Here is a 20929-nt window from a genome sequence, read left to right on the forward strand (position 1 = left end):
TGTGCCCACCGCCCTTGGGTCCCCAGGCTTCTGCTTGCCCTTGCCACCCTCGCAGCATCCCTGGGTGCTGTGCTGGGGTGCTGTGCCAGCCCCGCTCGGCTCCCTGCCCTGATTTCCTCGTGGAAATCCCAGAGTCTTCTCCAGATCCAGCTCTGGTTTTGGGGGCAGCCATCTCCCTCTCCCTCGCTTTCCTCTTCCCTCCTTCTGCTCTCCTTCCTCCTCCTCTCCCTCCCTCCTCTCCGCACTGTACTCTCCGGGGGCTCTGGGTACCGCTGCAGCATCACTCGCCACCTCCATCCAGGAGGCTGGGAGCGCGGGGCGGAAGGGGAGGGCTGCGGGGGACAAGCTGAATGAATGGGCATCGCCTCGGTGCTGCTGGAGCCTCCGCATAGGGGCGAGGCGGCCGGACCGCGCCGCGGGCAGGGGGGCAGCGGCGGCCGGCCAGCGGCCGGGGCCGGGCCGGGCCGGGCCGAGCCGAGCCGGGCCCCCCGCCGAGCCCGCCGCCGCCGCCGGGGCTCTGCGAGGAGCGGGCGCTGCCCCGCCGCGGGACCGCTCCGGCCCGGGCGCCGCCTCCTGCCGCCGCGGACCGAGGTGAGCGGGCCGGGGGCCGCGGGGGGCTGCGGCGGGGCCGGACCGACGGGCCGGGCTGGGGGCCGCGGGGCTGGGGGCCGCGGCCGCCCCGCCGCAGCGCGGGGAGGTGGGAGGGGGCGCGACCCGGGGGGGCAGCGTGGAGCCGGCCCGAGCTGGGCGGGGGGCGGAAGGGCTCGGGGGGCTGGGGCCGGGCTGGATGTGCTGGGGCGGCCAACGAGGAGTTCAGCGGCTGCGGAGCCGGGTGCGTGTGCGTGTCCCGCACCCACCGGGGGCGTGGCCGCCGCACCCACGGGTGTCCGTGCGCAGGGCGAGGACGGGGCAGCGGGAGGCCGAGGAGCGGTGCGGGCTGCGGCGTGCGGGGGATGCGCAGCCGGGGGGCCGGAGCCACGCAGAGCTCCCCGGGAGCCGCGCTTCGCTTCTGGGTGCGTGCGTGTGCCAGAGCCCCGGGCTGCGGGGGCGCGCGTGTGTGCGCGACCCACTGCGGAGCCGGAGCGCTGTGCCCGGGGGGGCGCCCCGCCGGCGCGAGGGTGCGGGGGGAGCGTGTCCCCGTCCCCGCGCGCGTGCCAGCCGCATTGAGCCCGCGTGCGGGAGCATCCCCGGCCCGAGCCTGCGTGTGCGCCGCTTGCTGCATGCGTGTGCGGGGCGCGTGCACGCGGGTGCAGCCCGGGGGTGCGTGTGTGTTGGGGGCTGCTGTGGGTGTGGGAACATGCCAGCGCGGCCGAGGGAGCAGGCACGTGTGGGGAAAGCGGCGATGCACACACCCGTGTGCCGGGGCTGCCCGCTCCCTCCCGGGCAGGGGCACGGTGTCCCATGGGAGCGCCTGGCCCCTCCGAGGGAGAGGGTCTGCTGCCTCCCCCAGCCCGCCTCTGAGTGTCTGTCCCCTGTCTCACCGAGCAGCTGCTGGCACTGAGCGAGGGCCCTCCTGCCTCTGGCTGTGTGCTGTCCCCTCCCCGTCCCCCCGTTCCTTTGGGCCGTGAGTGTCCCCCTCTCCTCTCCCTGGGATGGGACGGGCCCCGCTGTGCTGCACACACAGGCTGTGCCCACTGGCAGAGCTGCCCTGCCGAGGCTGAACCTCGCCCCCACTGCCTGCTAGGTCCAGCCCGTGTAAAGGTGCTCCTGCTTTGCACCAGGTCGCACAGAGCCAGAGGGGCTGCAGGGAGATGGAGCCGGCTGGCTGCACCAGGCAGGGCAGTGCCCTCGGTTCCTGTGTGGATGCAGGCTCCCTGCAGCAGTGGCGTGGATCAGCCCCGAGGTGGTAGTTGGGTTATTAAACTCACATTAGACTTTTGGAGGGGCAAACAAGTGTCCCCCCACGTGACAGTCTCCCTCCAGGAGAGAGATGCCACATAACAAACTCTCCTACAGTCCTTTGCCATGACGCAGTTAAGAAGCTCTGGTCCAGGATGAGGCCCAGGCAGGAGCAGGATTCAGAGCCTTGTTGCCGTCATTTCAATTGGAGTTTGGCACCAATTTGCCTTTGAGGATCTGAGCCTTGGTGACCTTCCCATTACCGTGCCACCATCCTGGTGCAGGGCTGGCACCTGCTGTGCCATGAGCAGGCGCGTCCATGCAGATGCGCGGGGACTGGCAGCCCACCGGACCTGGGCACCTTGGAACGCTTCCTGCAAAATGGACTCTCAGAGCCTCGCGAATCCTCCTCCGACTGCTTCTCCTCTGAGCAAGCACAAAGCAGAGCCAGCCCAGAGGCTTCCTGCAGGAAGCTAATGCCTGGTCAGAGCCGCCGCTCCTGCTCCTGAGACATGGGGCTGCTTCTTACACCAGCAGGAAAATGGGGCTTTTCCAAATCCAGGCTCGGCAGCTGGTGTGTGCACACCGAGTTCTGATCTCCGCAGCAGCTCGGCTCCCTCGCCTGTCTTGGTGTACATGACGTACCGGTACAGTTTCAAGCATGGCTGCAAATGGTGAAGGAATAGAGCAGCTCAAGGGAAACATGCCACTCTGCAGCAGGAGACTTTTGCACCTTCTTGCACCCTCGTGCCAGTCCAATGGCGCTGGGCTGAATTTCACCCTTGGAGCATACACATCTGGCAAGCCAGAAAAAAATGTAAATCAAATAAACATGAGTAGTAATTGGAGACCCGTTTTGAAATTGGTTTGATACCTGCATGCCTCCCAGGCAAGCTTTTCTCATGTTAACCATTGTGCATCTTTGCATGAAAAATGAGGCTTTATTTTCTGTCTGGGTAATAGCGGCGCAGCATGGATAGGAATGAACGTGCTGTGTCCCCTCTAATTGTTCCACAATCAGACTTCTCCCAGGCACTGAGCCGCTAGTGCCGTTGTCAGAGATGAATAGTCCTGGATCCAGATGGCAGCCTGCTTTCCTTAGTGTCCACATCATCCCTTCCTCATCTGCAGAGGAGGGGAGCAGTCTGCAAGAAAGTGTCCCTGGGAGGACCCCTGTACCATGGCAGCCACCTGCGTCCCCAGTTCTGCTGCCTGTGGCTCAGGCCAAAGTTGTCAGCTTGTGCTTAGCAGTGTCAGCCACAGGCGAGGCAGCACCTGGTTGCCAGAAGCTGTGCTGACTTCCGATTTGTTTTTGGACAGGGTTCAAGGTGCTGATTTTGAGCGCAGAGCTCATCATGGTTTTTCTTCTCGCCGTCTTCCAGCCTGGCTCAGTCACACCCAGGGCTGAAGCCACAGCTGGCCGAGCGCTCCGGCCAGCCGTGCCTGGGGCTGGAGGCAGCGGGCAGTCCCTTCCGAGCTCTGCAGCCCTGGGCAGCCTTTTTGGTCTCCTGCACCATGGTGAGGTGTGCTGAGTCACCCTAGGCTGGGCTGAGACACCACCCACCCTTCCCATGGGGAGGCTGTGTGTGAGGGGGACTCCAGTTTTACTTACTGAAAGCAAAGGGATTGTAGGCAGATCGCAGGGCATGGCTGGGGTGGTTGGAGAGAGCTGTTTGGAGCAGGGAGTCTGCTTGGTTGTTCTTGATTGTCGGGAGGTTGTTTTTAGGTTTATGCAGAATAAATGCCAGTGAAGGTTCAGCTCCTCTGCTCGGGGATCCGAGGGAAGCCCTCGGCATGAGCCACTGTTCGGGGCACTGTGTCTTGCCGAAAGCTGGCTACGTGATAGCAGAGCTTTGGCAAAATGACACTCCCTGAGACTTGCACCGACCTCTTGCAGCTTGGACTTGGTGTGTCCTACTGTCTATGGCATAAAAGTGATGATGCTTTGCAGAAGATAATCTGTGTTTCACAATTCGTGTCTGCTTACAGGTCTTGTTTTTAAGCCTAGCCGAGTTCCTCTGTGGGTAGTGTCTTTGGTTACAAGAACTGTGCAAGTATTCACAGAGTTTTCAGTGGGCTCCTTGTGTGACCTTGTGCTATGGTTTAACATGTGCAAGAGGAAGGGAGTCCTGAGCCCCTTCTTGCTTGCAGAGACGTTGCACAGGGAAAGTTCCTGTGAGGCTGAACCCTAACATGCCAGCTCAGGTTTTGCTCAGGCAGGCTCTCATAGACGTCAGCCTTTCCCAGCTCTAACGGCTATCGGTGGGTTTGGACCATGGGCTGTCAGAAAAATTACCTTTCCTGAGAGCTTTCCCCAAATGAGGCCTGGCTCACTGCAGCTCTTTGCAGAGCTTTCCAGCTGCTTGAAGGAAGCGCTGTACAACTTCCAGAGCGGTTATGATGATCTTGGTGGTTTTATGCCTCTGGGGATGGGCGTGTGTGTGTGTTGTGACAAGCAGCCACAAACCTACTCTCTGCTGGCTGTGAGATGGTTTAGATGTCCCCAGCATCTGGCTCCTGCATTCCCGGGGGAGCGTAGACCCTTCTGCGCATCCCTTGGGTGACTCTTACGTTGTGGGACCCTGTTCCTTCAGGCCTCCGGCAGGTGCCTGTGGGTTTGGTGTGCCCTTTCACCCCCATGCTGCCCACAGACCAGTTGGTGAGGACTTGGTGCTGTTTCTGTGGGAGGGACCCAGCAGCTTTGGAGAACAGTGTTAACACTTGCAGGTAGGCAGAGGTCTGGCTGGTGAGCAGGAAAGGTAGGTGGCAACTCGGTGTGTGCATAAAGTATGTATAAGGCAGGAGTATTAAAACTACTCTGTACTGGCTTAACTCTGTGCTCAGGAGGAGCAGTATGAGACCTGTGACGAGTGTCATGAAAGTCCCCTTGCATCAAGTATTTAATATCCAAATCTCTCAGCTATTTGTCTCAACGTGTCTTCGCAGGACAGGGGCCACCCACACGATTTCCCTTGCAAGATGACAAACGCGTGACAGCATTGCAGCTCCTGCCATTCCCCTGGCTGGCAGTGCTACGAAGGTGGCTGGCCTGGCCGGCATGGCTGGGGTGCTGGAACCCTTTCCCCACCCTTTCCCCGCCAGTTGCTGTCCCTTTCAGATGTGGCAGGGTGTTTTCTTCATCCACATTGTCGCAGGGCCTTGATAGAGGAGCAGGCACTGGAGATGGATCATTGATTTCTCACATTCAGTGCCCAGGATGGCCTGGCTGATGGCCAAGGGCTTCGCAGGGAGCAGCTTCCCTCTGTGCCACGTGGGCTGGGAAGGGTGTACAGTGAATGTCCCCGGGATGTTTCAGGGCATCAGCTTGTGCCCTGAAGAGCCTCAATTCCTACCTCCTCTCATGTGAGACACCCCTCTGCACCTGGGGTACCCTGTGAAGAGGACAGAGACAGGGTGACCACATGTTTCAGGCTGGTTTGAGTCAGAACAAAGGCCTTGGCTGCAGCCACAGTGACCCTTGCCATTTGCTTTGGAAACATCCTCTAGATGCTAATGCTTTCCACCTCCTCCTTACCTCCATCCTCCCCCTGGCTCAGCTCCATCCCCTCTGGTGTCTCCAGGGCTGACCCAGTTCTTGCCCATTCCCATCAACCATGCTCCCCTCCCAGCCCCTAGCTCTCCTGTGGGGCTGCCCTGGGACAGCCCTGCTGTAACGTGTCCTACCCTTCACCCTCAGCTCCAGTGGTGGTGATGGCTGTGCCTTCCCCAGGAGGCTGCCGGGGCTGGCAGCGGGGTGGGCAAGGGCTACGTCCTACTGCTCCATCAGCAGAGCAGCACCCCACGAGGTATTTATAAGCTCAGTAATGTTATTCCCATGCCAAACTATTACTGAAATAGGCTCAGTGTGTGTCATAGGAGAGAGGATTTTAATGGCACAGTTTCTTTGCTGCAGGAATGAAGTTGACTCTCACCATTTCTTTGACCGATTAATCCTTCCCACAGCATAGAGGCACAAGGGGATGACTGCTCTGGCGGCTCGGCTGCGGGTTCATGGACTTGGGCAAGTCCTTGAGATGGGCACCTCAGCCAGGCATTTATCACCCGTGCCTGCTGGGACTGGCTGCCTTGCACTCAGGCTTGGCTGGACCTAAACTGCAGGGGTGGTGGTATCTCTCATCAGCTCCTGATGAGACCCTGGGGAGCACTGAGCCTGGTGGGAGCAGCCCGGACTCTGGAGACCCTCCTCCTGGGGCAGATCTGCTGAGGGAGCCGGGGATTGGGGCTGATGTTGGGACTGAGTAGACACAGTTTAAGGGACAGGGTCCCTTTTCCAGTGATTTTCGTGTTCTGAACAGTAAGGCAATTTTCCAAATGATGAGAAAGGGTCAGCCTGTTATTTTCTAAATAACCCACCCTCCTTTTTTCTCAGCTGGACACTGCTGCTGGTTTGGGAAGCGGCTAAAGTTCACCAAATCCTTCTAGCACCGTCTTGAGGAAGCGTTTCAGCTGCTGAGGTGCAAAGGGTTACTCAGCCTGTCAGTTCATGAACACTGGTGCGATTCCCTGTCTAGTACCTGCTTGCTGTGGGTACAGATCTCTGGGATGGGAGAACCAATTTCATGCCAGGCACCTGTTTGGATTATGCTTTCCAGGCAGCATGCTGGGTGCCCTGGAGGCTGGAGGTGCATGGGCACACAGACCCACCACGGCACAATGGCCAGTGTCCTCCCCAGCTCAGCATGAGAGGGTGATGCTCACTGAAGGTGTCTGTACCCTCTGGGATGGGATGCAGGGCAGCAGGGCTGCACAGGAATAGGGGCACCTAAGCTCCCGATGAGTTTTTTAGGCGTTTCCTGGGGCTGGCCAGGCATGGGAGTCCTGGATGCAGTGGGTCAGTTGGGTCCACCTGTGGGATTTGTGCCCTGAAGGGCATGAGTAGAGGAGAGCAGCCCTGCCACTGCCCAGCACAGGAGCAGTGGAGGCCAACGTCGTGGGCTCTGATATACAGGTAGCCAAGCCCCCCGTGTGGCATGGGAATGGGAGGTTGCTGCAGACCAGGGCTCCCTAGGTTTGGAAACAGTTGCTGCTGGGGACCCACAGAACAATGAGGGGCATTGGAGCTGGAGAAGCAGCTGTCGTAGAGCTGCTGACCATGTTGCCCCTGCCCCTGCTACCCTGATGTCTCCATCCCTCTGCTTGGAGAGCTGCAAGCTGGGGAGGGAAACATTCCCCTCCCATTGCTCCCCGGCAGCATCCAGCGCTGCCCACCTGTGATGCAGGCAGACCTGCACCTGAGGGCTCCATCCCTCTGCTGCAAGGCAAGGGGGCCAGGGGCTGGTGGCTGAGGGTCAGTGGCCAGGAGGAACCCAGCGCCCGCACCCCCCAGTTCCCCTGCAGCGCTGCCCACAAGTGCAGCAGCCAGGTCTTTGCAGAGACAGCTTGGAAACTGGGAACCGACATGCTAAAGAAAAATATCCTTCCCACACAGCCCAGCCTGTCCTCCTTCCTCCACCAGTGCCGCTGCTGGCGAGCGGCGGGCTTGCTGCCACGCCAGGGTGCCGGGAGCCAGCAAAGGGATGGTACCCTGCAGGGTGGGGAGACCTGAGCTCCAAGGCAGGGAGTGCAGATGGAACGGATAGCCTTCCGGAGGCTTCTCCTGCAGTGCCATGGGTATCTCCCAGAACCCAGCCCTCCTGCATGTGGCTCTGCAGGCCTTCCTTTGCCTCCTGCCGGCTCAGTGAGCTGCTTTTTGGTGGAGGTTGCTGTGGATGGGGGTGCTGATGGTGGCTGTGTGACTGGAGACAGCATCCCTGCTCTGCTGTCCTCCTGCCCACACCTCTTTGGCTTCCACCATTGCTGGCAGGCCCCCCAGGCAGGCTGCCTAGCCAGCTGGACCCCTCATCCTTTCCACCCCCGGTTATCTTCCGGACAGTGTTTCCTCTCCCTCTTGTGGCTGCGTATCTCGAGATCAATGCTGAATGCTCTCCTCCTCCTCCTTGCTGTACTGTCCCTTAGGACAGACCATTCAGCTTGCTCCTCCTCCTCCTTTTCCACTTCATTAATGAGTCTCTTTGCACTAAGAAGTCGTGATAGCTGCCGGGGGACCTGGGAGGACTGCAGAGAACAGTGGGGAGGCCACCAGCCCAGCTCCCAGGGTTTGGGATGATGCTGTGGTTGCCTCGGTGCTGGCTGAGCCCTGGCACAGAGCATGTGGGGTGGGAGGGATGTCACAGGCAGTGAGTGTTTTGCACTCTCTCTCCTGCGGTGGCAGGAGTCAGAGAAGGCAGTTTTGGGCAGCTCCCAGCTGCTCTGCTACAGTTTTGCCCCATTTCTGCTGTGCATGGTGCTCCTTTACCCTGTTGCAGGTAACTCTCATCAGAAGGGAGTGGGCAGCCCCTGGGGTGGCCCCCCAGCTCCATCCCTGCAGCAAAGCTCCATGTGGCCAAAAGCTCCCACAAAGGCCCATGCATCTCACAGGAGGTTTCCACTGGCCCTTCAGATCCAGTGGGCTTCCACTGGTGGGCTTCAGATCCAGTGGGCTGTGTGTTGGCAGGGGATGTGGGTCCTGACAGCCGACAGCCCATCACCCAGCAGCTGGTCCCCCAGCTCAGCGCATGCTGGTTGGCAGCAGAAGGGTCTGTGCAGCAGCTGTGCGTGGTTCTGAGCCTTACTAATGAAAACTGGGCTTTCTGAACACATTTTGTGGGCATTGCTTTAATTTCCCAGTATCTCAACACTCACCAAAACCTGAGAAACTGAGATGGTTTCTTCTCAGTGGGAAGGGAGGCTCCTGGTGTGTTCTCTCACTATGCAGACACACACACACGTACACAGAGGCTCTTCCTTCTCTTGCTTCCCACTTTCCTCCTCCAAAAGACTTGAAACACTTTATGAAAATGTTATTTTCTCCCAAACTGTTGCCTTCCTGCCTTGCTCTCCTCAAGCAGCTGCTGGCTTTCCCTGGGCTCTGCTCCCGAAGCGCGTGGTCGTAGCCGCTCCGCATGTACAATGATAACGACGTCCCTGCGGCAGATGCAGCCAAGCCTGCAGAAGGGGGAAGGTGCTTGGGTGGCTGCGCTGGGGGTGCTGGGCTGTCTGGCGGGGGGCTAACAGCAGTCCTCCCTTTGCTGCTGGTGGGGCTCATCTGACCCCTCCAAGTCGCTCTAGGTGCAATAAAAGCAAAACCCTCCTGCGAGGTGGTGCTGCGAGGATACAGCTGCCTGGCTGTGCTCTCCAGGATGCCGTGGAGGTCCTGCTCATCAGAACCATGGTGCCTCTGGCAGCCGCCCTGCGCTGGGATGCTGGGCTGCGGCGCTGGGCACCCTGCTCCTCTTGCATATGGCTGAGCGTCCTGCAGGCACTGACAGACCTGGGGACAGGCTGGAGGTGGGCTGGAGTTGAAAAACCCTTTGTTGTCTTGTACGAAGGGGACTGACTCACTGCTCTCCCGTGCTGTCATAAGCAGATGGATGATTTAATCACCTAGCAACCACAGAACGTCAGGTGAGGAGCGCTTTTCGATCTGCTCTTGGCCCACAGCCCCACCAGCGGCCATTCCCCAGCCCTTGGGCTTGGCTGGGATGAGGCTGGCGGGGAGCCCTCTCCTACCAGCCCCACCAGAGCAGGGCGCAGGGCTGCGCATCACGCCTGCCACCTGCAGCCCAACAGGACCGGTGGCTGAGGAGGAGTGCACAGGGCTGTGCCAGGGGTGAGGGTCACCCGAGGCCAGCTTCTGGGAAGGTCAAAGGGACATCTTCAGGCATACAGAGGGGCCAAGTCTCTGTCACCGTTTGGGAAGGTTGCTGGCTGGCTGGAGCACCCTGAGGTTCCATGTGAGGAGAGGGAGGTTTGTGCCCAGCACCTCCAGAGCACAGTGAAGTTTCTGAGAGGTGAACCCCGCAGACTTTGGGTGGGATCCACCAAGCCCTTGGCAGCCCCTCCTCTGTGTGCACTACTATGGCACCAGCTCTGAGTGCCCTTGGCTCCTGCTCAGTCTCCTTGCCTGGCACCCTCAAAGTGGGAGAATAACCCTGGCATTGGTGTGTTCATTCCAGTTCTTCTCCCATCACAGGCAGGGAAGTGCTTGCCTGGCCTGCTCCTGCTCGTGGCATAGCCCTGATGGTGTCAGTCCTGTGCTGCCTGAGATGGCAATCACCTCCTGATGGCTCCACCTGCTCCCAAAGGCTCTTGGCACAGGGTACAACAGCCCTGCAGGGTGGGTTCACTGCAACCCACCCCACAGGTGCTGAGACCTCCTAGAGCAGGATCTGAGCTGAGGAGGAAGGCAAGTGCTGGGCAGGGAGTGGGCTGCAGCAGCCTGGCCCAGTGGGGCACAGAGCTGTGAGGATGCTGTCAGTCTTGGGGTGTTCAAGCAACCTGTTCATAGCTGGTCTGAGTCCCTTTGCTGCTGACCCCTTCATGGCTCCTGGCATGGGTGCATGTGCAAGGTGCTGTGGTGAGGACACATCTGCCCAGGCTATGAGCTGCAGCAGCCTTGTGGTGTTGTGCTGCTGAGCTGCCAGAGTGGGTTTCTTCCCCCAGAGTGCCGGATCCGACACCCACACCTCCGTGGCAGCATAAGATCACTCGCAGCCTGTGGGGCAGCCCAGTATTAGCCAGCCCAGGGGCTGGAGGGTGGGTTGGAGAGAGGCCACTGATCCATCAGACACTGACCCGGACCCCTGCAACTGTCTTGCCCTCCGGCAGAAGCAAACATCCAGCCAGGGAGCGGTTGTGCCTCGATGGGTGTGGAGGTGCGGGCAGTGGGGGTCTGCTGCTCCCCTCCTCCAGCTGATGGGGCCAAAGGACATGAAGTCATTGCAGTCCCTGGGCCAGGGGCAGGCTGGCACCAGTGCTGCAGCTGCCGGGGGTTGGAGGAGGACTGTGTAAATAGGGCACCCCATCTCCCAGCTCCTTTTTGTGGGACAGAGCCGATATAATTAGATGATACGCCCTGTTCCGCACAGCACGCCAAGAAAGCCTCTGTGCCGCTGTGGCCCCAGGGAGCCTGGCAGCCCTACTTTGGTGGCACCGCTTGTCCCAGCGAAGGTGAGCCGCTTCCAGGCGATGATGAGCCCTGACTGACTTGCTCCCTCCTGCCCTGTGCTGCTCCAAGAACCACTGCCTAGTCTTCTTGCTAGATGACCATGACTCCTTTCCTCTGCTGTGAGGTTTGGTGGCTTTGGCAGACCCTGGTGACCTACAAAGAGGGGTCAAGGAGGTGATGTTGGCAGGAGCTGAGCACAGACCAGCACCTGCGACTCTGCACACCTGTGGGAAGAAGTGGCCAAATCCAGCGTGGGCCACAGCAAGACAAGCTGCAGGACACGAGGCTGGCCTCTGTCAGCCAAGGCCCCATGGGCAAACTGGGGGGTGGAGGGGTCCCTCTGAGTCAGGCTCTTAACCTTGTTAGTGGACATTCCAAACTGTATCTGTACTGCCCCTGGAGAGCCTTGTCCCTCAAAACATCCATGAAACCATCCTGGGGTAGCTCCAGAAGTGCAGAGACTCCTGGTAGCATGCATCTTCCTAGTCCTCCTGCTAGCACTTGCAGCTCTCTGCTGCTGCTGGTCATGTGCTCTTTTGGGGGAGAAGGAAACCCAGGTCCTGCTCTGGCTTGTCCTGGTTCAATGCTGCTCAGTGCCACAGCTGTTCTCTAAACACCCTGTGATGTTCTCGTGTTGATTGATTAATGACCACAACCCAGGCACTAAGCAGCTGGCTATCGATTTCTGCCCCAGAGCATTCTGCACATCCCCCTGTGGATCAGTTGACCCTTCTGGACTGATCCTGCCAAAGATTAGCCATAGATGTTTGGGAACTCCTGCTTTGTGGTTCTGATGTCAAAAAAAACCCCTGCCAGCAGCTAGGAATGTGTTTGGCATCCCCACTTCTCCAGCCACTTCCAGTTCCTCCACAGGGATGGTTCAGAGCAAGCACTCACCAGCTCCATCAGGGTCCCCCCGCCAAGCTCTCGTCCAGGTCTGGGGTGGACCTGTGGGTGTCCCCTGCAGAGTTTGCTCTGGGAGCATCCCCCATGGGCACTGCCACAGGCTGCTGCAGAAACAGCTAGGGTCTCTGTGCACCAAGGCAAATTTCAGACAAAAAGAAATTTTAATTCCATAAATGCCTTTTTATGCTGGTCTACTGGTTTACACTAGAGATGTAAAGCTGCTTTGACCTCCCTTTCTCAGAGGGGTATAAAGACACATTGATGTACATCAGGCTCAACCTCAGGTCTTCAAACTGTTCTCCATGGGAGTCGGGTCCAGTCTCCCATCTGAGGACAGGCTGATTAACTGACTGGCTCCTCAGCCTTGTCGCGGCACTGCTGCCCGGTCCCCGGCTGGGCAGCCACGGCTCCCGGCTCACTCCGTCAGGAGCACTTGGGAGCTCAGGCATGCCACACACAACTGTGCCTGTGCCAGCCCCGGGCAGGGCTTTGTCCCGCTGCCACCGGAGGACATTTGCCTCAGTTTGGTGTCTCAGCTGGGAGAGAAGCAGTGCCGTTACCACCAGCCGTAGCAGGCAGTGCAGGCCAGGTGTCCCCACAGCCCTGAGTGTCACCTCCAAGCCAGGGATAACACGACCAGCAGGAGAACACAGAGGGGATATGGGCAGCTGCTTTGAGGTTTCCCACGCTGGGCAGGGCAGTGACCTCATGAGGGGCTGCATGGGACCGTGGAACCCATCAGGACCTTTTCCATGAGAAGTCACAGCACATTGTGGCCTTCAGGGAACTTGGTGCAAGGAGAGGCCCTGGCTGCTGGCCTCAGGCAGTGCCTGGCAGCGTGGTGAAGCGGGTGCATTGGGAGCTGGCCTGGGCGTGCAGGCAGGGATGTCCCGCCTCAGTGCTGGCACAGGGATGTGTCTGACGGTGGCTTGCAGCAGCCCACGGTGAGCTCCCCGTGTAGGAGGCGTGCTAGGAACCCCCAGGTCTCCCCTGGCCCCACCAGCCTGTGATAAAGCTGCCGGTAACGGGGCGAGCAGAGCAGGGGTGGGAGCGGGGCTGGATGCTGCTGGTGGGTCCCGTGGTACCTGGCATCTCCTGCCCTTGGCAATGTTGCTGGAGGGTGGGGTGGGCTGGAGGGAGAGGTGGTTTTGATTGGAAAGCCAAAATGGTGGGAGACTAAGCCATTGCTGTAGTTGGCAAGGACTCAAGAACCCAGCCCTGGCACCCCTTAAAGGGGGTCCCCACTGCTCCACAGCACCCAGGCAGTTGGTGTGTGAAGGCCAGCCAGGGAAAGCCCCAGGTCCTGCCCTCCCCTCCCTCTCCCTGGTGATCAGAGCCCAAAAGCCTTTAGAGACCCAGCCTGCCTCACCTGGGGGGCACTGACTGATGTTTTCCTTACCGTGTTTCAATTTCCAGTGCCATTCTTGCTCTTTCCTCTCTCTCCAGATGTGACGTGCAGCTTTCTGGTCAGCTTGATGTTTTCTTGTAGGGTGGCCCTGTTTGTCCTCTCCTCCAGGCAAGGAGGACCAGCCTGGGCCAGGCACTGCTCCCTGGGGAGTCTTTGTGTCCTCTGGCACCTGGTGCTCGGCCGGCATTGTGCAGAAAGGGGAGTTTCACAGGATTCACAGGGAGGAGGGAGGAGAAAGTCCAAACCTGTGGATGTGAGGAGGTCATCCCAGGTCTCAGGCAGTTTCTGACTCTCCTGTTTTCCCCAGAGATGGGAAAGGTGAATCAAAGCCAGTGACTCAAACCCCAAGAGTAACTGGAGGCATCAGAAAAGTGAACCTCTGCTGGCAAAGCAGGCAAGGACCTGCTGGTGGGGGCTGGAGACCAGCTTCAGCGTGACTGGCCTCTCCACTTGAGCTGGGAACGGGGGGAGGACAGGGAGACCCCAGTGGGCCAGGGTGCTCTGCTAGGCTGGGGCTTGTCTCTGTTTCCATGAGCTTTGTTCTGCATGCACCATCTTCTCCTCAGGGAGAATAGGCAATACATGTTTTGCCACTGAAATTCACACGTTTTCTAACTTTTATCATAATGGGAACATGAAATCCTGCTTCCCCTAGAAGTCCATGCAGCTTGAGCAAGAGGTTGCTCCGCATTTGACTGCCATGGTGCAGGGAGCTGCGGTTTGGACAGTGGGTGCTTTCCTCCCAGCTGTTGTGCTGGCATCACTATTAAATGACCGTCTGTAAAAAACACGCTCAAATGTTATAAAAATGTGGCTGAAAGTCCTATTCTCTCTCCAGTCATATGTTTATGGGCCTAAAGAGCTTTTACAGGTAGATTAACTTCATTAAAATTGAAAGCACTCATTAATACCACTGTAGCTGGATCTAATAATACCTTAAGCTGGCTGGGTTCTTCTCTGCGATGAAGCTGCTCCTCTGTGGGTACCCGTGCCCATCGCTGAGGCTTCCTAATTCCCCGGTCTGCCTTCACATTGTTTGCGTTTCTGTGTGGGGTGATGCTGAGAGTGTGGGGTGCCAGAGAGCTCGGTCAGCACCAGGGGTCAGCGGGGGCCACCCGGAGCCACCCAGGGACTTGCAGACATCGAGTCCCAGCAGGGTCATACCAGCAGTGGAGGGCAGGGGTATCTCTGCCCTTGTGCCCTGGAGATGTGGCTCATGCTTTCAAGCTCTGGCTCTTTGCTCCCTCTCCTATGGAAAGTCTTTGCACGCAGCATGGAGCACTTCTGGAGGCAGCTGAGCTGCTTGGCTGTGCCCATCGGTGGGCTGGGGTTTAGAAGGGCCGTGATGTTGGGGAATGGGGGTCAGACCTAGGATGACTTTTGGGAAGTCCAAAGCCGTACAACAGTTCCTGAGATGGTCCTAGACCCACCTGATCTCCTGTTTGACCTGGAGCAAGTTTCTGACTCAGGAAGAGGAGCCCAGTCCTGTGAGGATCTGCATGGGAAAGAGGGGCCCTGCTGGACAGCAAGGGCTCAGAAGGGGCTGAGGGCAGCTCTGCTGGGAGCCGTGTCTCGTTTTTAGGCACTGTCTGGAGGTGTTCAGGGCAGCCTCCACACACTTGTCATAGGCATCACCCAAACCACACGGGCACGGGGCTGTCTCCATCATCCCTTGCCGGCGGCCGCAGGGCTGGGGTGATCCCCTCAGAAGTATGGCCGTGCCTGTCTGCTCTCACAAGGACCACATCTTCTGTAGCTCTCAGGGAGTCCCATCACATCATGGAGGTGCCAGTGGGGGCTTTTGGAGTCCTTCCCCAGCCAGAGCCAGCTCCTGCCACCCATGGCCACGCAGGGAAGGAGACAAGGGGGAACCCCAAGAAGTGGCGTGAGCAGTCTGGGACACCTGTTGTGCTGCTGCCCAGTCCAACTGGCATGACTTGCCACTATGGGAAGGAGGGTCCACATCCCCCATGAGACAGCACAGGTGGCCTCCAGCCCGGCGCCAGACTGCCCTTCTCTGGCAGCAGCATGAAGATCCAATTTGTCTCCCCTGCCTACAATTGGCCCCGCTAAGCAGGTTTTAATTTTGTTAAATAAATATGAAGTAATGGCAGCAGGGCTAGGAGCCAAATGGCCTAGGGACATCCTTGAAAGCCAGACAAGCTCTGCAGAAGGGCAAGACTTGCTGCAGGAGCTGTGTGAGCTGGGGATGGCATCGGGCAGAGCCTCCCAGGGTGAGAGGGAGCTGCTGGCAGCGGGGCCGGTAGGGTGGTCCTGGGCTGGCTGGCATAGAGCAGATGCGGCTCCACACTGCGGTGTGCTCACAGCGCCTTGCTGCCTTCAGAGCAATTTCTAAATGGCTGCTAAACATCACTGTCAGAAGCACACTCATCTTCCCTTCCTAATTAGTGGATCAGACAGTAATTTGTAATCCTTTTGAATAGGAAGATCTTAGTGTCTAGCCCTGGAGCCTGGGCAGGACGCAAGGGATGGCAGCATGGAGCAAAGCTTGCCCCAGCCAGCAAGGCGTCCAGGCAGGAATAAGGCAGAATGGCTTTCTGCAAGGTCCTCTCAGTCTCTGCAAGAATTGCTCTCCCCTATCTTTGCTCCAATGCACCTTCCTTTTCCTTCTCCAGAGTTTTGGCATTTTCATTTCTTTTTGTGACACCAAGTACAAAGTAATCAGCACGGCAGCCCCAGCAGCAGGCTGGCTCACAAGTCAGCTCCTGCTTGGAGCCCTTTGCACTGCTGGCGAGCCAGCTGGGCACCATCACGCTGGAGTTTTGATGTGCTGGGGTTGGGGAAGCCCCCTTAGGGCAAATCCATCCCAGCGTGTGTCTGGCCTTAGGTGTGCTGGTAAGCATTTGCATTTTCAAGGCTAAAGACAAGACCTGGGAGCAGAAGGGGGGGAAAAAGCCAACAAGCTGAAAAATAAGATGCAAAGGAAGAGGGAATGAGGGCGGGAGGTGTTCAGAGGCCAAGGCAGTGAGTGGAGCAAGCATGGGCAGACCCAGGTTAGATGGGCAGGGGGAGGGGGCCAGCATGGAGTTGGGCTGGACTGGTGGCCATCAAGAGCAGCGTGGAAAGCAGGAGTTTGGTGTGACAGCCACAGCCTATCCCAAGTGTCAGTGTCCCTGTGTGGCCCTTGGACAGACCAAGCCATGCTGCAGGGAGCAAGGCAGTGGTTGGGGGCGGAGGTGGAGGCTCACCGAGGGGTCACAGCAGCTTCCCCGCATGCACAAGGGCAGTGGAGGGGAGAGTGGTTGCGGTGTGGAGGGGCGCTGAGCCAGGAGAAGGCCAGCAGGCAGGCCTGCAGGCACAGGGTGACGATGGGTGTTGAGGCTCATAGAAAGCTCTGGGTTTATTAACAGTGGTGACAGGCAGGATCAGTGATTTGGGCAGTCTGAGGGGAGCAAGGAGTAGTAGCATGCCATGGAAGAGCCCTCACCATGTTACGGATGGCACTGAGCAACTCCTCGCTGGTGCTGTCTTTAGCATCAGTTAATCTGGGAAAAGCATATCTGTCCTGCATGCATTAACCTTTACAAATGGCTTAATATGAGGTGCAGCCATGAAGCACAGGAAGGGTCGTGGGAGTGGTGCAGATACGGCTCATGTTGTCAACCCGGGCATGAAGAGCCTGGCCCCGGGAGGCACAGCCTTGTGGGGGGGCAGGTGCCCATGGGGCAAGCTGGGGGGACAGAGCCGTCCCAGGTCACAGAGCAGAGATCTTGATGGAAGGAAACAACCACTGACTTCAAGGAGCACCACTTTCCTACTGCATTTCTACAGCCTTTAGAAGAAAGTGTTTATAATAGCATCAGTGACTCATGGAGCGTGCTTTACTCACCGGTTAATGACTGAGCAGAGTTCCAGGGCTCTTAGTGATTCTGGCTTAGATAAACTCAACCTTTCTCCCAGATTCCCATTCACAGGGGAGAGTGGCCTGGGGCATTCAGAGAGGGCAGGTGAGGTGCGTGGGCAAGCAGGGCATCTTCTTACCCCGGTCCCAGCTCCTCAGAGCTCCCCTGGCACTGACGGTTTGCATCAGAACCAGAGGTGAAAGGAGAAAACAAGCAATTTTGCAGGAAGACTGGAGAGTCATGCATGTAGAGGTTTCAGAAGCCAACGCTCAGGTTTTGGTGCTCATTCCTGCAAACCCCCATGCAGCTGCACCCCGAGACAGCTGCCCACGTGGCCATGGAGAGGGTGGTGAAATCCACCAGCTCCCAGAGGAGCAGGCAGAGGTGTCCGTGGGATGGAAGGGACCCTGTGGCTGGAGCAGGGAGCCTCGGGAGCTGCACTGACGGTGGTCCCTGGTCTTACATGAAGTTATGAGTCTGCAGGGCAGAGGCTGCTTTGGAGATGAACAATAAGTTCAAGCTTCAAGACAGGCCTGGCTGCGAGTGGTTTGCAAAGAGGAGAGCACAGGCACAGGGTCACTGTGCAGTGCAGGACCTTTGTGCCCATCAGAGCCTGGGTCTGGAGAGGGACAGGCTCTGGCTTTCTGGCAGAGAGCGTGTCCCCTCAGCGTGCCCAGGCTCGCTGCCCTGGTTGCACCGCTGGGGCTGCTAGTGCCGGGTCAGCGGAGTATGCGGGAGCCTGTCTGCTGGCTCCTGCTCCTCTTGCTGTGGGTGAGCTTCCCCCAGCTCTCGTCCCGGCATGCTATGCTGTGCTACCCAAGCAGTGAATCACAAACCAGGGTGAGCAAGTGCTTGCAGGTAATCACAAGAAGCCTGTCATCACTGCTGTGGGCTTTGCCTTACAACCTGCCACGCTTGTCACGCTCTCCAGGGAGGTTTTGGTGGCCCCAGGCACTCACTGGCTGGTTTAGGCAAACCCTGGCTTCACCCTGGCCCTGGACATTTGGGGGTCCCAGGCCCCTAGGGAGGGTAGGCTGCCCAGAGGCAGCTCTGTGTGCATGTGATGAATGGGGAGAATTCATTTTGAGATATTTTTTATCCTAGCTTTTCCTTTTCCTCCCTAAATTACCAGATCTGGGACAGAGAGATGGCTGTTTGCACTTGTCACACATACACATGATGTTACATCTATACATTATCTTGACATCAAAGGGGAAGTGTGACGTTCCTCTGGCTGTGCAGGCAAGAAAGGACACTGCCTGCTTTGGGGAGAGAAGAGGTTTTTATCAAAGGGTTACAGACAGCTCCTGGAAAGGAGAATGAGAAGTAAGGATGGAGAGCACAGAACTGGGAGCAACAGTGATGCGCTGCAAAAGCAAATCTTCTCATGGTCTTTTCATCTTCCCTCTTCATTAAATCAGGGCAAGAGCGAACCTCTCACAGCATGAACTTAGTTATTATTTTAAGGAAAAAGAATCTGCAAATGTGATGGCTGGAGAAAGTTGGGGGATTTTGTTTGGGGAGGAGACTAAAGGAAACCTATCCGCATACAAAGCTTTACAGCAGCGAGGCTCAAGGTTAAACCAACACAGCCGCCTTACCCCAGCCAGGTGGGTGCTGAGCTCCTCAGGGTGGGGACTCTTGTGCTGTCTTAGCTCCCCGAGGTGTTCAGCACCTCACCCCCGTGGAGCCCAAGTGCCTGAGCACTTGGAGGGAGCATTTCCCAAAGTGCCACATGAGCTTGCGAAGCTGCTGAGCCTTTGGCACCTGGGTCAAAACAAGCTTGGGCCGGGGGAAGGTGTAAGAGGCAGCGTGTGGAAACAAACCTGGCCGGGCACTGGCCTGGCTCTGCCCCAGCTCCTGGGGAGGGGCAGCCCCAGGTGAGCCCCCGTCTCCTGGAGTCCTTCAGTGTATCCAGCCCACTGCCCCTCAGCCCTGCTCCGTGCCCACCCTTCCTCTGAGCAGGGCAGGGTGGCAAGCTGCCGGGGGCCATCCCCACGTCCCCCTCCTCTGCCCAAGAGAGCGGATGACCAGCTCGTCCCTATGCATGTCCCGGCAGTGCCCACACCTGGCAGCTGAGCCCTCTCCTTGTGTGGAGTTGTCCTCACTGGGGCCAGCTGGGCAGCCCAGCCGAGCCAGCTGCGCTGCTACCAGGCAGCTGGGCAGCCAGGAGGAGCCTGCTCTACCTCCAGCCTCCCAGATGCTGCCTGGGCAGACCCTGTGATTTGCCAGATGCCAACTTGCCTTCCACCCCAAAGGGTCTCCTGGCCACAGGGCTCCTGGAGCTTTCCATTGATGCAGGGTTGGATGCTCCCAAGGGCTGTTGTCCCTGCTGCAGGAGCTGCAGACAGTGTCTTCTGCTGATCTGCTTCCTTTCTCCTCCATCTCTCTCCTCACACCAGAGAAGCAGCACAGTGGGACAGCAGCAGTGATGCCATCCCGCCAGATTGCTTCCTAAAGAAGCTCACATCCAGCCCTTGCTCTCCCCTGAAGCTCTTCACACCAGAGCTCCCCTCGCCGCTGCACACACACCCCACAGGGATGCAAACAAACCTGTCCTAGGGCTCTACTGCAATGAAACCGGGTATGAGAAACAGAGGGGAGAAAAGCTTCCTGAGTTTTCTCAGGAAAGCCTGAGACTGGTGGCAAATCCTGCTGTAGAGTTTCTGCAGGGAGCCGGTGCTGGAGGGTCCTTGGGGAGGCGACCCATCCCAGCACAGGGAGCCGCAGGCTCCGCCGTGCTTCCAGCCATGCTCCGGAGCTGGCAGAGCTGGTGCAGATGAGCTCACAGCTGGAGAGCAGCAAACCTCAGGGGCTGGATGTGTATCTCATCCTTCCTGCTCAAGGTTTCTTGTCTGTCTCAGGGGAAACCTGGAAAGCAAAAAGGCTTCCAATGTCCTCTGAGTGGCCAAGGTCATTTCTGCAAGCCAGTGCAGATGCCAGCTGCCACCTGGCTCATGCCCACAGCACTGCAGGGTCATTCTCTGGAAAGACAGTCAGGCAAATGGGCAAGGAAAGGAAGGAAACAGCAGAGCTGTGCCCACATCAGGGCCTGAGGAAGATGCTCTTCTCTGTAGAGGTACCTCTCCACGCTCAGGTCTTCAGCCCTGGGGCAGTGAGGAGATTTGTGGGGGCGTGTGTGGGGCGAGGGGTGGCTGTTGCTGGCTACCAAAGCTGTCTTGGTTCTGCATCAGGGTACTGCAGGCTCCCCACGGGGCCTCTGCAGTGCCCCCAGACATCCCTCCCCGGCCCTCTGCGGACAGATTGTGTTTGTTTCAGCTCAGCGCACTCATTAGATTAAAGTGGAAGAGTCGATCTGATCAAACTTGGAAACACAAAAATAAACGTGCTGGGTTTGGCAGATGGAGGGAACAGCCTGGTAAGTCAGGCGAGCAATGGCAGCGCCCGCAGCAAGCCCGCACAGCAGCTGCTTCGCAGCAGCCCTCGGACACAGCTGCCCCGTGCCGTGCAGCAGCAGCGCCCAGGGGTACCTGCCATGGCCTCGGGAGAGGCTGTGGGCGATGGGGTGTGCGCTGGGGGCCGGGGCCGCACCTGGCCTGGCCACACGGTGTTTCCCCCCAGCACTCCCAGCTGAGCATCACGTGGGGCTGTGGCTCAGGGCTGGATTTTCTCCCTTTTACTGCCCCACTGCTTTGCTTCCCCTGAACCTCCCTGGCAGTGAGCCCAGGAACTGCTCCCACTGCCTCCAGGCAGCCTGGGATGGGGGTCCCGAGACCCTCCCACACTCACTAGCGCTTAGCAGGGCTGAGGATTTGCTGTGTGCTTCCGTCATAAACCTCAGCAGCGTGAACGGCTATTCCTCATCGCAAAGGAGCGTGCTGGGAACAGAGGTGAATGAACCTGTGTGCTACAGTGCAGCTGCTAGATGAGCATTTTATGGGGTAT

General features: G+C 58.5%; 1 protein-coding gene across 3 annotated transcripts in view; it reads left to right on the top strand.

Moving 5' to 3' along the window:
* The first annotated feature begins 353 nt into the window (after window positions 1-353).
* The window catches only part of DLGAP4 (DLG associated protein 4), a 157618-nt gene continuing 137042 nt past the window's right edge, over window positions 354-20929 (top strand). Inside the window, exon 1 of one of the 3 annotated variants that reach the window (XM_037401642.1) lies at window positions 354-591. The gene's annotated coding sequence lies outside the window, so the exon portion shown is untranslated. The remainder of the gene's footprint in view (window positions 592-20929) is intronic. The other 2 variants (XM_037401638.1, XM_037401639.1) reach the window with 2 other exon arrangements.

The sequence above is a fragment of the Falco rusticolus genome, chromosome 10 (assembly GCF_015220075.1).
Source record: "Falco rusticolus isolate bFalRus1 chromosome 10, bFalRus1.pri, whole genome shotgun sequence".
In the NCBI taxonomy this organism is placed as follows: Eukaryota; Metazoa; Chordata; class Aves; order Falconiformes; family Falconidae; genus Falco; species Falco rusticolus.